The 14021-nt window shown below is 45.4% G+C and overlaps 1 protein-coding gene across 4 annotated transcripts in view; it reads right to left on the reverse strand.

The window, feature by feature from the left end:
- Nucleotides 1–14021, reverse strand: part of IL1R1 (interleukin 1 receptor type 1) — a 106740-nt gene that overhangs the window by 30951 nt on the left and 61768 nt on the right. For 2 of the 4 annotated variants that reach the window (XM_025354435.1, XM_025354438.1), the window contains exon 1: nt 4012–4255. The exons of 1 other annotated variant lie outside the window; for it this stretch is intronic. The gene's annotated coding sequence lies outside the window, so the exon portion shown is untranslated. Of the gene's footprint in view, nt 1–4011; nt 4256–14021 lie in introns of those variants that run through there. One more of the 4 variants, XM_025354436.1, reaches the window with a different exon arrangement.

Below are 14021 nucleotides of genomic sequence, written 5' to 3' on the forward strand. Positions count from 1 at the left end.
CCCTGCTATCTCAGCACCCACGCCTGCAATGGCACTTTAATCACTCACTACCCAGCAATGCAGGGAAAGCAATGGTTCTCACTGGGGTGGGTATGACCCTTGAGGGAACATTTCAGAACCTGTGGGGAAGGGGACCCTGGGTGATCAGGATGCATTTAGCATTGGAGGCCATCGAAGCTGGACATCTGGAACAACACAGGCAGTTCTGCTCAGTAAAGACTTGTCCTGCATGACCTCCAGGGGTCTCACAGACGTTCCTACTGATGGAAACATATTTACAGTGTTTGAAACTAGCCCCCCAACTCCCTTCCACATTTATATAAAATACATACATTGTTGGCACAAGTTTATACACACTAAATTTTTCAGGAATGCAATCACTGTGAAAATTGAGAGAAGAATGGCCTTTGGCTACCATCGAGACCTTGACCAAGAGTCACTCATCCTTCAGTGGCATTTGGATGGCCACTGAGACTCACCTGTACCCACCCCATGCCAGCTGTCCTGCAGTCTATAGAAAGCACCGGCTCACCTCACTAGGTTGTAGTTCAGCTTAGCTCAAGCGTCTGCACACTGAAATGCATCATTTTAATACAAATTGCTTTTATTTCTCCTTAACATCTAAGCATTACATTGATTTTTTAAAGTTATGATGTAGATAAGTTTTATTATATTGTTTCAAAATTATAAAAGGGGTGTTTTAAAATATTTGCATTAAGGGGGGTGCTGGGTTTTAATGAAGTGAGACCCACTGATGGGAAGTGACACCATCTAACTTTTCATTTAACTCTTGGTCATCAGTCATTGGCTGTATTTTCAGGGATCTATGAGTTCTCATGTTTGGGATGCCAAATGTGCAGAGATCCACATGGCTAGACTCTTCCTGTTCACAGCTCGCTAAACCATGATTACCGAACTGCACTTACAGGGAGGGTCATTTCAAGAGACCACCGAAAACTCACTATTCTCACCTCTTTTTCAGGGATCTTTAAAAGAAAGTTCCCACTTCTCTTTGTGCCAAGAATGCTTTTGCTCCTGAGCACTTTGCTTTCATCTTGAAGACACTGCTAGCTGTGCCCTGCAGGGTTTCCTCTTTCCCATTGCCTACAGGAAAAAGCATTTATGTTGTCAACCTTGGCTATGCGTTAGAACTACCTGGGGGGCTTTGAAAACACCCCTGCCCAGCACGCCCCCAGAGATGCTAGTTTGTTTGCTCTGCATCCAGTCCTGGCATTTCCCTGAGTGCTTCAGGCAGTGCTAAGGCGCAGGCAGAGCTAAGACCCAGGCTTCCCTCCACATTCACGGCCCTACTTGGGTAACTTTACCAGCATCTAGGTCATCCAGGTTTACACTGCACACGTCAAGCCTCATTTCAGGCTCCACTCCATCTCCACTCTTGTTTTCCTTTTCCCCTACTTTTAATTTATGGGACCCCTGTCCTCTCGTGAGCATGAGTCCTCTTGGGAAATGATAGGTGTCTCCATCAGGCCACCACTATGTGTGAGCTCCTGGATGTGCACGAAGAGGAGACAGCACACAATCCAATATGCAGGTGACTGGGGCCTCAAAGAGCTCCAGCCCCTTTCAGTACTTGGTAAGATAACTCGGTACCAGGGCTTTCCACGTGCTCCCTGCGCTAGACATGGCCAGGAGGCTCCGGCAGCATTTCCTGGAAACACAGCAGACAACCAGAGGAAAAAGAGGCTGCTGACAGTTCTGATCCTCGTCTTGTGCCACCAGCCCACCTCACAACCTCAAGGAGACAAAAATGCAAACCAAGCACCCACTCACAGCAACAGATGGGCAGCATCGTGGAGCTGTGCCATGGCAGGTGAACCACAGGTGCCCCTGACAACTTCTTTTCAAATAGCAAGTACCTAGCATATCCATTATGTAGCATAAGAATATGAGGATCTCTGCACTTCTCCACCCACTATGCTGTGGTAGTTTCACCGCAATTGTCCAGCTTTGCCTCTCTTATTACTGAGATGTCTTTTCTGTAATGTCCCAGCTGGCAGGTGGACACTCAACTCGCACTGATGCATCCCGGCCACAGGGTTTCCATCCGCCCTGGTCCCTGTGCATGGCCAAGCCACAGAGTGTAGCTCCACATTGTAGAGCTCCACATCCTAGGAACTGAGGCAAGGGACACCATGAACTTGGAGAAGAGCAGCCCTGCAATTCTCTAAGGAACGGCAGAGCTGCATCTATGCCCATCATCTCCTGGTCCTCTCCACTGGAGCTGCTGAGTGGTGTCCTCTAGGCAGCCAGTGCATCCACAGCCTTGTACAAAGGGGCAAATTTCAAAGACCCCCCTTTTGAAGAGAGACTGCTGACATCCTATGTCTTACCAAGAAGACTCACATCCATGAGGGGAGAGAGGTTTTCCTTTGTTGTATTCACTGCTGTCTCCCCACCACTCACCACAGTGCCTGGCACATAGTAGATAGTCAATAAATCTTTAATAAATTAGTGAATCTAATATTAAGCAGTGTTTCACCAATGGTGAGAGGTTGACTCAAAACATGTCACAGGTTTCAGAACCATTAAAAAAAAAAAACTTGATGTCACATTATGACATACAAGCAGGGACTATTAGAAACGAGGGGGGCGGGGGTGCTGCTCTGGGCCTGCCAAGGTCATGTAAGAATTCAGATCAAATACCCTTTCCTGAACAGCAATGGAGGCCACATGAGGGCGGACGGGTGCAGGAGAAGCGTCACACACAGCAGCTTGGCAGCTAGCCAGAGACTGAAAATAAATCAGAGTTCCACATCCCTGCCCCAGCAAACCCCATTCCCAAAGGTTCTACCTTTCTGTCTAGCATAAACGTTAACGTCGGATATGAATACAGAATATTAAATGAAATACCAAGTGAGATATCACACAATAAATTAGAAGGGATTGAGAAAGAAAACAACGCCAATAGCCGCTTGGTAAACTGAACGGCAAAAAGGACAGTGAACGTCCCCATGCCACCTCTGGCTTTCCTCAGATCATCAATAGTCATGGAATTCTGTTTCACACATTCAATTTCCAGAAGCCTGGCACCAAACCGCAGTGACTGAGACATCCATCACATTCCTGTGACAAGTGGACCCTTGCTCCTTGGCATCAGGAGCCCAAGTTCATGGTGTCCCTTGCTTCGGTTCCTAGAATGCAGAGCTAAATCACAGGAATGTGCCCATCTGAGGAGATACCCTGCCCCAAAGACAGCGCAGTGGACAGCCACCCCACCCTGGAGCCAGCATCTGCATGGCTTCCCAGAGACCTTCCTTCCTCCTGGCAGTGCAGAGGAGAAAGCCCTGGCAGGCAGGGACGAGTGGGAGGGAAGACAGAGGAGCCTGGATGCAGAGGTCTTACCCTCCTTCAAGACATCATCCTCCAACAAGTTAGTCACCTAAGCTTCTGCTTCCTCCTCTGAAAAACAAAGGTGATGACAGCACCCTCCTCACAAGACTGTAGGGAGGATGATAAAAGACCAGTCGCTGTAAACAGTCTTATAAACTGTAAAGTGCTGGGCATGCCTGCTGTAAATAATGAGTGTCTTCTCAGAGCCTACTTGCTCGTAGTTACATTCCCTAGCACCATTCTTTATCTGGAGGGGCAACAAGTTACCCTTCCCAGTACGGTTAAGGCCTCAGCCCTTACCTTGTTAAGGAGACTGACCGTCCTGAGCCTAACCTCTAAGAGGGACCCTCCCGAACCTGTAGAACGTAGCCAGATAGAAAACCTGACAGTCATTCACACGGGAAGTCACACACCTACTAGAACCCACCTCCAGAACAATCTGCAAGTTCCTTCCAACGACCTGAACAACGTTAACTCCTGCTCCACACAGGAAGCACAAGCAGACCTCACTGCCATCCCTTCTTACACAACACACTCTGACAGCCAAGTACAACTCACGGAGGACGCTCACGGCGCCCTGCAGAGCGGGGCACTCCTAGGTGTCAAGGCCGGGTCCGTCTCACCCCTACCTAGTCCCCAGATGCTCCAGCTTCCTCGTACCTGGACGGGCGGCCTTGGAGGGTGATGGGATCCCAGCCCCCGGCAGAACCCGGCTCAGCTCGGAGGGGCGAGAGCCTTAAGAGCCGAGCGAGGAGTGCTTCGCAGCGCGGGCGCGCGACTGTCACATTCCTGCCGCTCCCTGGGGCGCGCGGGGCAGGCCGGCGCCCCCACTGCCCGGCCCGGCCGCCCTCCCGCTCCTCCCGGCCGGCGCCGCGCGCTCCGAGTCGGCTCCGGGCGGCGGGCAGTAGCTGCGCCCGCCCTCGCGGCCGGGAACTGCCGGGCGCGGCTCTGGCTCCAGTCCCGCCGCTGCGGGGGCGGGGAGCGGGCGGAGACGGCTCGGCTGGGCCAGTCCGCTGGCTGCGAGCGAGCTGGCCGGGTGTCCCCAGCTCGCCACCCGGAGGAGTAGGGGCAGCTGGACAGACCCCTCCGGACGCCGCCCTGCCTCAGGCAGCCCGCAGGGGTCCCGCCGGCTCCAAAACTTTGGAGAGCTGCCGCGCGCTCCCGAGTCGCGGCCCGGCTCCTCCAGGGCTGCGGCGGCTCCACTAGAGTTAGTTAAGACAACTCACCTAGCCACCACGACCTGGCTCTACTACCCCCATGGAGCCTGGCGGCGACCCGCGAATTGAGGTGGCGACTGCAGGGCATCAGATCCCGAAGCAAACGCTCGCCAGAGCGACCTCTGGAGCTTGGTGCCTGGCCCCGGGCTCTCTCCGACTGGCTTTGTGCACTAATTTCTTTATACCTCCGTTTCCTCTTCTGTGAAAAGGGATCATAACAGCACTCATCTCATCTCCGGAGTGGTTGAGAACAGTAAAAGAAAAATGAGCTAATATATATAAAATAGTGCCAGGCCCAGAGCTGATACTACTCACGCATCATCTGCTGGTTTCATTGTTGCTGTTACGCGCCCGGATGAAAAAAGCAATTTAAGTGTCATACCATAAAATCTTGATACCACACTTGGGGGCAGACAGGGTTTTTAAAATTTTAAACTTCAAACCCATTTATGCCCACCAGCTCACTTTGTCAATGAGAATTCACACCCAGGGGAATGGAAGGATGGCCAAGGTCATGCAGCGAACGCCTGGCAGGATCACACCTTGGGTTCCTTGCAGGGAGGGGAGGGGAGGGGAGGGCGCTGTGGTCAAGTCTGCAGCTCCCTCAGGCTTTTCCCCTCCACTTCGCTAGTCTTCAGCAAGTGACTGGCCCCTCCAGCTTGTTTAGAGGTCTTCATGGGCCATCCACCAAGAAGACTTTTAATAAATGATGATAGCTTCCTTCCTTCTAGTACACACCGCCCCTTCCTGCATCCCTTTCAGACTGGGCAGGCTCTTGCTTGCCTAACCCACCCCTGGATATGCCCCTTTAAAAACTCAAGAATTGAGGTAACCTGAGCCTCAGCTGTCCCGGAGCAACTCCAGGCTGGAGGAGAAGATGAAGGAATGAGCAGCAGAAAGAAGCTCATCTGCCCTAAAAGCTGTCTTACAACCTGGCATGATGACAATTTCTCATTCTTAAACAATCTGGTTCCAGAAGCTTTTATGGTTCCTTTTTCTTGAGAAAGCAGGCTTTCATCAGAGGCCAGTGACGTAGCATGATGAGAATTCCTTAACAATCCCAGCTCTCAATATTCCTTTACACAGCAGAGGATCTCACAGCCTTGACTCCACCCAGAATCACAGAAGGACATGACACTCCTGTATTCAGATCAGTTACATCAGAGTCTCTGGGGCTGAGGCCCAAAGGCAGTGTTGGTAAAGCTCCCAGGTGATTCCAGTGCGCAGCTAGGGTTGCAAGCAGTTGTTCCTCTAAGCTCCCACAGTGATGCCATTACTGTGAATCCTCCAACTGAAGGCCGCTTTAACCACATGTTCAAATGGCAGTTCTGAAAGCTACAGCAGGTGGGCCTGGCTGGATGCTGTGGAACCAGCCCAGAAGCACTATGATGGTGAACACAAATTCGTCTTTCCATTTACATAACAAAGGTTTTCAAGCAGTTTACAAGTAGGAAGTGAAATTGATTTGTGCAACCATGTAGAAATAAAATCTATAATTTTTCTCTTTTGTACGTGTTGTCCCCTTTCAGCCACTCCTGCCCGGTGTCCTGCTAGACATGCAGGCCTCTAGACCCCGGTAGGACTCTCAAACACCCGCCCAACACAGAAATGGAATTGGAAGACCTCCTCTTTCTCACCTGATAACCACTGTTCTATTTGGGACTTGAAGTCACCTCCCTCACTCAGTTGTCCTGACCACTTTCACTGACTCTCTCCTTCCCTTTATTTCCTTTCCTTGGATAACTGGTGTGCCTGCCTGCCTCACTCCATCCCCTGGATAGGAGGTTCCCATAAGGTAGAGACTATAATCCCTGTATCCCTATCTCGGCACCACAAAAATGCTCTGAGAGCACATCAACATGCTTCACTGCAAAGCCTACCGCTTACACTGACATTGTATACTAGTGACGCAATCCAATGGTCCACCTCTTGGACAAAAACTTACAAGACACAGAAATAGCATTCTTAGCCTCTGGACACCTTCCGGGGTGTCTCTCTCCCACCTCTGAAATGCTTATCATTCAGGAGACTTGACTGAGACCCTGTCCCCCGATGGTTTTCAGTTTCTCCTCCACTGGTCTAGCTGATCAGATCCCAGGACCCTCTTTGGGAAGAGTCTCTGACAATGCACATGAAACAAAATCATATTGACCGACACAACATAATCCAATGCCTGAAAAATAAAACATCTCCTATGGCACATGTGGCAGGAAATTTTGAAAGACTGTCCATTATAAACATTAAGGCTAGGCTTGAAAGAAGAAGTATTTTATGCTTTTCTTCATTGAACCTCCAAAGCCAAAGTATTGGACAACTTAGACCATAACGTTTACATCATAAACCATGGAGTACAGAAGAATGTGTGATAATGTCAAGCTATTTGTTTTTGTTCCCACTCCAAGGAACAGAGTTGATCAGCAGGTGGGAAGGGGAGAAGCAGAGGGAGGAGGCTGCTGTTTACTAGACCCTGAAAGGTCTCTGAGGGGTGACTCAAAGCTTCCACTCTTCAGCACCACCTAACAAGATAAATCCTGGTGTATTAGGCCATTCCTACGTTGCTGTTAAAACAAACAAACAAAAAAACCTGAAACCGAGTAATTTATAAGAAAAGAGGTTTAATTCTCTCATGGGTCTGCAGGCTATACAGGAAGCATGGCACTGGCATCTGCTGGGCTTCTGAGGAGGCCTCAGGAAACTAACATCATGACAGAAGGTGAAGGAGGTGCAGGTACGTCACATGGTCAGAGCAGGAGGAAGTGAGAGAGAGGTGCGGGAGGTGCCACTCACTTCTAAATGACCAGATCTCATGTGAACTCAAAGCAAAAGCTCGCTTATCACCAAAGGGATGGCCCAAGCCATTCGTGAGGGATCTACCCGCATGATCCAACCAACTCCCACCAGCCCCAACCTCCAACATTCGGGATTACATTTTAACGTGAGATTTGGTCAGGGACAAATATCCAGACTGCATCACCTGGACTCCTCCTGAGGGAAGAGGTTGATGGAGAAGACTGGAAGAGAGGAATGCCACTTGGTTTCCCAGGCCTAGTTCTGGACTTCACCAGGGTCATAGCAAAGCCCTGTGTCCATCATGACCTGAGCCAAAGAGCAGGCCTGGCAGCAGATATGCCTGGGCCTCGGGACAGGCTGCCTCGAGAAAAGTCCAGTGCATCCCAGAGTGTTCAGGTAAAGCAGCTGAGAGTCCCCAGACACTCAAAGGGGGCAGTGAAGAAGCTAAGAAGACCAAAGAGCCCTTGGACTTAGTCTGATGGGACAAGCATGGTCCTAGCTGAAGTTTTCAAGAACGGAGGATAACTCACGGACCAGAACCCCTCCTGGGACACCAGGACAACCATTCTTCAGCTCTGTCCACTTCAGCCCCACCACCTGCAAAGAACTCCATTGATCCTTCAGAAAAAACAAATGCAGAGTTTGGAAGGAAAGAATTCTGAAGAGATTGTGTTCCTACTCCCAGAGAGACTGAGTCTTGAACCAGTGGAGACAAAACAACTCTAAATTAGTGAGATCTTTTTCTACCATCAGGTGGAAATGAGAATTCCTAAGTCAAGTTGACTTCAAATGTAAAGAAATAAAGAAAATTACATTTTTGCACAGAGGGCCTCTGTGATTCTTAATTTGCTACGCATATTTTTGTTATTTATGGCACTGCCGGTAATCTCTCACAGAACCACAACACAGATTGGAAACCACTGTCCTAGATGGACTTCCTTCTACAGCCTAGGTTTGTTTTCCCACCTCTCATACATTTTCCATCTGCTGACTTTCAAGTAACTATTTTCTTATCTACATTTCGCCTTACTCTTTCTCACTACAACTTCTCAGTTTCAATCTACTGAACACTCTCCCTTTCCCTAGGCAATTGGTGGTGGCCTACTATGATCATCTTTCCATTCAAATTCCTCTGATTTAATAAGACCTTTACCAACCAGAAAGCCACATGTGAACAGGAAATAAGAGCTGATGAGAAAGTGTGACATATTTCATAAGGCGGTCACAGGCAGTAAACCATTTCTTAACCTCTTTAATAAGAGAAGGAAGATAAGACATAAGTGACAGGCAGACCAGCCAACTGTTTGTTCTAGTTGCAGCTTGAATCTTGCTCAATGAAGGCAAATGACTGAAAGAGGCTTCTTGCACCTGGTTTTTCTCATGTTAACAGATAAAGCACAGTAAGTTCCAGAGGCCAATAGACTTGATGACATCCAAGTACTATTGCACCTAACAGAACCAGATTGGTGGCCTCTGTCTCTCATGTCACTGGCTTCTGATTGCTTTAACACATAAAATTTGAAGCACCAGGAAATGAACTGTCCATGGCCACCCAAGAGGCAGCCCTTCCCATCATCTAAGAAGTGCCTCTTCTAACCTCTGTGCTTCATCATATGCCAGACATGTGACAAGAATACAACCCTTTTTAAACTTATTCTTAAATTTAATACTCTTTCCCTTGTAATTCCACACAGTCCCACCAATCTTTGGTTTTCTGCAATTTTTTGTAACTGATCTCTAAGTTTTGTCACTTTTCCTTTTACACAATTAATTTCCAAAATCTAGATTTTCATGTTGGAGTCTTTCAACCTTTTAATCTTCCTGAATATAACTGTCAATGTATTTTCTCTAGGTGGCTTCCTTTTAATAAGATCAATGTAGTAAACTAGAGATAACTGCAAATTCTTTGCTCCTCATCTAATTTAGAGATAAAGTCTAATTTTCCTCCTCTTGAATCTGGACTGGCTTAGTGACTTGTTCAAACAATTTCAACCAATAGAATGTGGTGGAATTGATTTTCTGGGATTTCTGACTCAATAATAAAAAGCCTTTCAGGTTCTTCCTGGGCCTCTTAGAACACTCAGTCTTGATGCCCTGAGCTGCCAGGTAAAGACCATAACTGTCCCAAGACCACCATCATGTTAGGAAGCTTGAGCCACATGTAGACCATGTACAGGTGCTCCAATCCACAGCCCCAACAGTCAGCCACAGTACATTTCAGCCATGGGGTGCACCATCTTGGATGTTAGGCCAGTCAACTCTAGTTAGTGGCTGTCTGGCTACATCTGCATGACAGGCCCCAAAATGAGAACCACCTAGCTGAGCCTTATCAACCCACAAAATCATGAGAGATAATAATACACTGTTGTTTTGAGTCATCGAGTTTCAGGGTAGATTGTAGCACAATAATAGACAATCAAAACAATAACTGTCATAGTTCTCCATAGCTTATCTTGTACTGTATAACTTCAGTCTAGCATGCAAGGTGTCTCAGAATTAAAATAACACCTATCCTCCCTTCTCCAGCATCACCTCTGAGCAATGTCCAATTACGAAGGGCTTCCTTAAGATTATTATTATTATGACCAGCAAACAAATAAAAACTGAGAACTATGAGATGGTCAAATAGGTTTAGTTTTGAATATACTATTTTGAGTAAAAGAAGTAGCTATAACTATGTACTTTCAAGGAAATGCTAACTAGAATGATTTTGTTTCTAGTGTTGTTATTCAAAGATTTTCTAAGAACTACTAACACAGCCCATGAGAAGTAAGTCTCCACTAGTAAAGACACTTGGAAGAGCAAACAGCAGGCCACTATCAGCAAAGGAAGAATAAAAATCTGGTCAGATGCAGGAGTGCCATATTTATTTAATCATTTCCCTAATGTCCAAATATTACATTCACATCCAACCATTCCTCTTATATTTCTTCAGCACAAACAACTTGGCAACAGCTCAGCAATAGGTGAATGACTTTCCATCAAGAATTACTGTTATCCAGCTGGGCACAGTGGCTCACACATGTAATCCCAGCACTTTGGGAGGCCGAGGGGGCTGGATCACGAGGTCAGGAGTTCGAAACCAGCCTGGCCAACATGGTGAAACCCCGTCTCTACTAAAGATACAAAAAATTAGCTGGGCATGGTGGCGCACGCCTGTAATCCCACCTACTTGGGAGGCTGGAGCAGGAGAATCGCTTGAACCTGGGAGGCAAAGGTTGCAGTGAGCCAAGATCGCGCCACTGCACTCTAGCCTGGGCGACAGAGTGAGACTCCATCTCAAAAAAAAAAATACTGTTATCCATGACTGCCCTGAGGGAGAATGGGAGCTAGAAAAGCTCCCTGCCTTGGCCCCAGGGGTTGGGAGAAGAGGTGATAGGACCTCTGATTCCTTCTTTGCTTCTTGCACTATCATGAATAAATTCTGTCTTAGGAGCCTGGATGGCAGTGCTGAGTTGTTCCTACTCTGGGATGGTTAGACCTGCTGATGAGCTCAGCATACCATCTAGAATATAAGCTTGTTTGTCCTCAGAGGCCAAAGCCACTGGATCTTGAGTCCTCCTGAGAGAGAGAATAATAGAAGCCTATCATCTGAATTCCCCAGTAATGGCATGAAAGTCTTAGGACCCAGAACTGGAAAAGATTTTGGGCAGAGGTTCCCTGAGTGTGACTTAGGCATGGGGTCTCAGAAGGTGGCTACGGGATTCCCCTTTTTTCCTCTAGATCTGTGCTATGCAATTCATGTAGCCTCTGGAAACATGTGACTATTTAAATTATTTGAAATTAAATGAAATTTTAAAATGTAATCCCTCAGTTGCACTAGCCACATTTCAAGAGCTCAATACCCACACATTTGCTAAAGGCTATCATATTAGACAGAACAGATATAGGACATTACTTCACTGCAAAATGTTCATTGGACATAACTGCTTAAGGTTTAGATAATTCAGGGACTCTAGAACAAAGGTCCTTCTCTGGAAAGCCAGTCTTCATCCAAAATGGACAATCTGGTCGTTTTAAATCCATACTCAAGCAAGAATCTTCTTCACACTCTTCCTCTTTCCTTTTGATCAACCAGGTGATCATTCATTTTGTATTTCATTGCTTGATCAAATCCTACCTGCTCTCACATGTCCTCTGGATATTAGGTTCTCAGTTTGAATAATATTATAATTGTTATATTCATTAACATAATACTTTGTAAATACAAGGATTCATGCCAATATTCTAATTTTTCTAGTAAAAATAAATGTAAGATCTTCAGAGACAGGAATGCATGTACTTTGTAGGGGTGAGGAATGTCTTCATCCCCTATCCCAAAACACTCATGGGCAACTCAATCAATGCTCAGAATGTCAGAGGCAGTCAGCTAAAAAGAATGTAAAGCATTTTTTATTGTAGGTATTGCCCCAAATCAACAAGAGTGTTTATTACCTTTTGATTTAAAAACAAAACAAAACAAAACAAAAAAACAGATTTTAATAGCATTACATTAGCCAATAAAATTGTAAAATATTACCATGTTCCTCATTTTGTCATTCCTTTTTGTTTATTCTCCAAGAAAAACAAATGAGTTATGGTCCTCTGCCCTGTTCCTTTGACATATTAACTGTGTGCTGCCCCCACAGTGATATCCAGCAGAGGCAACACTGTGGTTCCCAGGCATGGGGTCATAAAATCAGTAACAGAGTGTTTATTACGTTTTGATTTAAAACAAAACAGATTTTAAATAGTATTACATTAGCCAATAAAATTGTAAAATCTTACCACATTCTACATTGTTGTCATTCCTTTTTGTTTATTCTACAAGGAAAAAAAATGAGTTACGGTCCTCTGCCCTGTCCCTTTAACATATTAACTGTGTAAATAACCTAGCAATATCCCAGCTAAATCCGGGCATGGAAATAATGACACAGGGAAACAGTCTCTAAATTAGAAGATGCCCATGAAAAAGAGGTGTAGTTATGCACCCAGAACCCAGGTTTTCCTAAGAGCATGAAGAATGAGTCCCAGCATGTAAAAGTTTAAATGAAGAAGAAAGTCACAAGTTTACTAGAATGAGAATTTCTTCCTTCTGCAGTGTCAAGAGAAGGAGAGACCCTCAGGAAGAACATGGTGATTGAGAAAGTATTGATTGCTTTTTCTGTTTTCTCTGCTATCTTCTTGAAAATAGTGATGCCAGCCGGGCATGGTGGCTCATGCCTGTAATCCCAGCTACTCAGGAGGCTGAGGCAGAAGAATCACTTGAACCTAGGAGGCCGAGGTTGCAGTGAGCCGAAATCTGTGCCATTGTACTCCAGCCTGGGCAACAAGAGCGAAATTCTGTAAGAAAGAAAGAGAGAAAGAGTGAAAGAGTGAAAGAGAGAAAGAGAGAAAGAGAGAAAGAGAGAAAGAGAGAAAGAGAGAAAGAGAGAAAGAGAGAAAGAAAGAAAGAAAGAAAGAAAGAAAGAAAGAAAGAAAGAAAGAAAGAAAGAAAGAAAGAAAGAAAGAAAGAAAGAGAGGTGATGCAGGTATTTGAAGGACCCAGAAAAAGCTGGTAATTTGGAAAGACCCTGAAACAGACTGCAGAGAGAGCAGCCTAAGCCAGGAAGGGTAGGGTGCAGAGAACACCGACAAGAACAGTGTCAGGCACATCATGGACTCGAGGGCAGAATAGTCTCTGCCATCACCACCGCTTCACATACAGATCTTGCATATCTTTGGCCAGATGTATTCCTGTTTTTCATAGTACTGGATGCTATTGTGAAGGCTATTGTTTTTAAATTTCAATTCCTGAATGCTCATTGCTAGCATATAAGTATACAACTGATTTTTGTATATTGATCTTATAACCTACAAAACTCACTTATTAGTTCTAGTAGATTTTTAGTAGATTCCATAGGGTTTCCTACATAGACTACCATGTTGTCTATAAATAGAATTTCTTTTCTTTTCCAATCTGGATACCTTTTATTTCATAGATTGACTTTTTTTTTTTTTTTGGCACCAGCTAGATCCCATAATACAATGTTAAATAGAAGTGGGGAAAGCGGATGTTCTTGCCTTGTTCCTGATCCTGGGAGGATAGCTTTCATTAAGTATGATGTTAGCTGTAGACCTTTCGTACACATCCCTTGTTGGGTTGAAGAAGTTTCCTTCTATGACTAGTTTGCTGAGAGTTTTCACCAGGAACAGATTTTGGACTTTGTCCAGTGCTTTTTCTGCATCTGTTGAGACAATTATATGATTGTTTTTCTTTTTTTAGTTTCATTACTATAGTGAATTACATTTATGGATTTTTCCAATGCTAAGCCAACCTTATATTCTTGCGATAATACCTACCTGGTCATGATGCATTAGCTTTTTTATATACTGTTGGATTTGATTTACTAGTATTTTGTTTAGAATTTTATATCTATGCTCATGAGGAATACTGGTCTGTACTTTTCTTGTAATGTCCTGTTTGGTTTTGATAGCTGGGTAACATTAGCCTCACAGAGTTGGGGAGAACTCATGAGTTGAAAAGCATTTATTCCTATTCAATTTTCTGGAAGAGTTCAAGTAGAATTACTATTATATTGTTCTTAAATGTTTGGTAGAATTCACAAGATGTGTTGTCTGGGTCTGGAATTTGCCTTGCAGGAAGATTTTTTTTTTTTTTTTTTTTTTTTTTTTTTTTTTTTT

This window comes from Theropithecus gelada, chromosome 13 (assembly GCF_003255815.1).
Source record: "Theropithecus gelada isolate Dixy chromosome 13, Tgel_1.0, whole genome shotgun sequence".
NCBI lineage: Eukaryota > Metazoa > Chordata > Mammalia > Primates > Cercopithecidae > Theropithecus > Theropithecus gelada.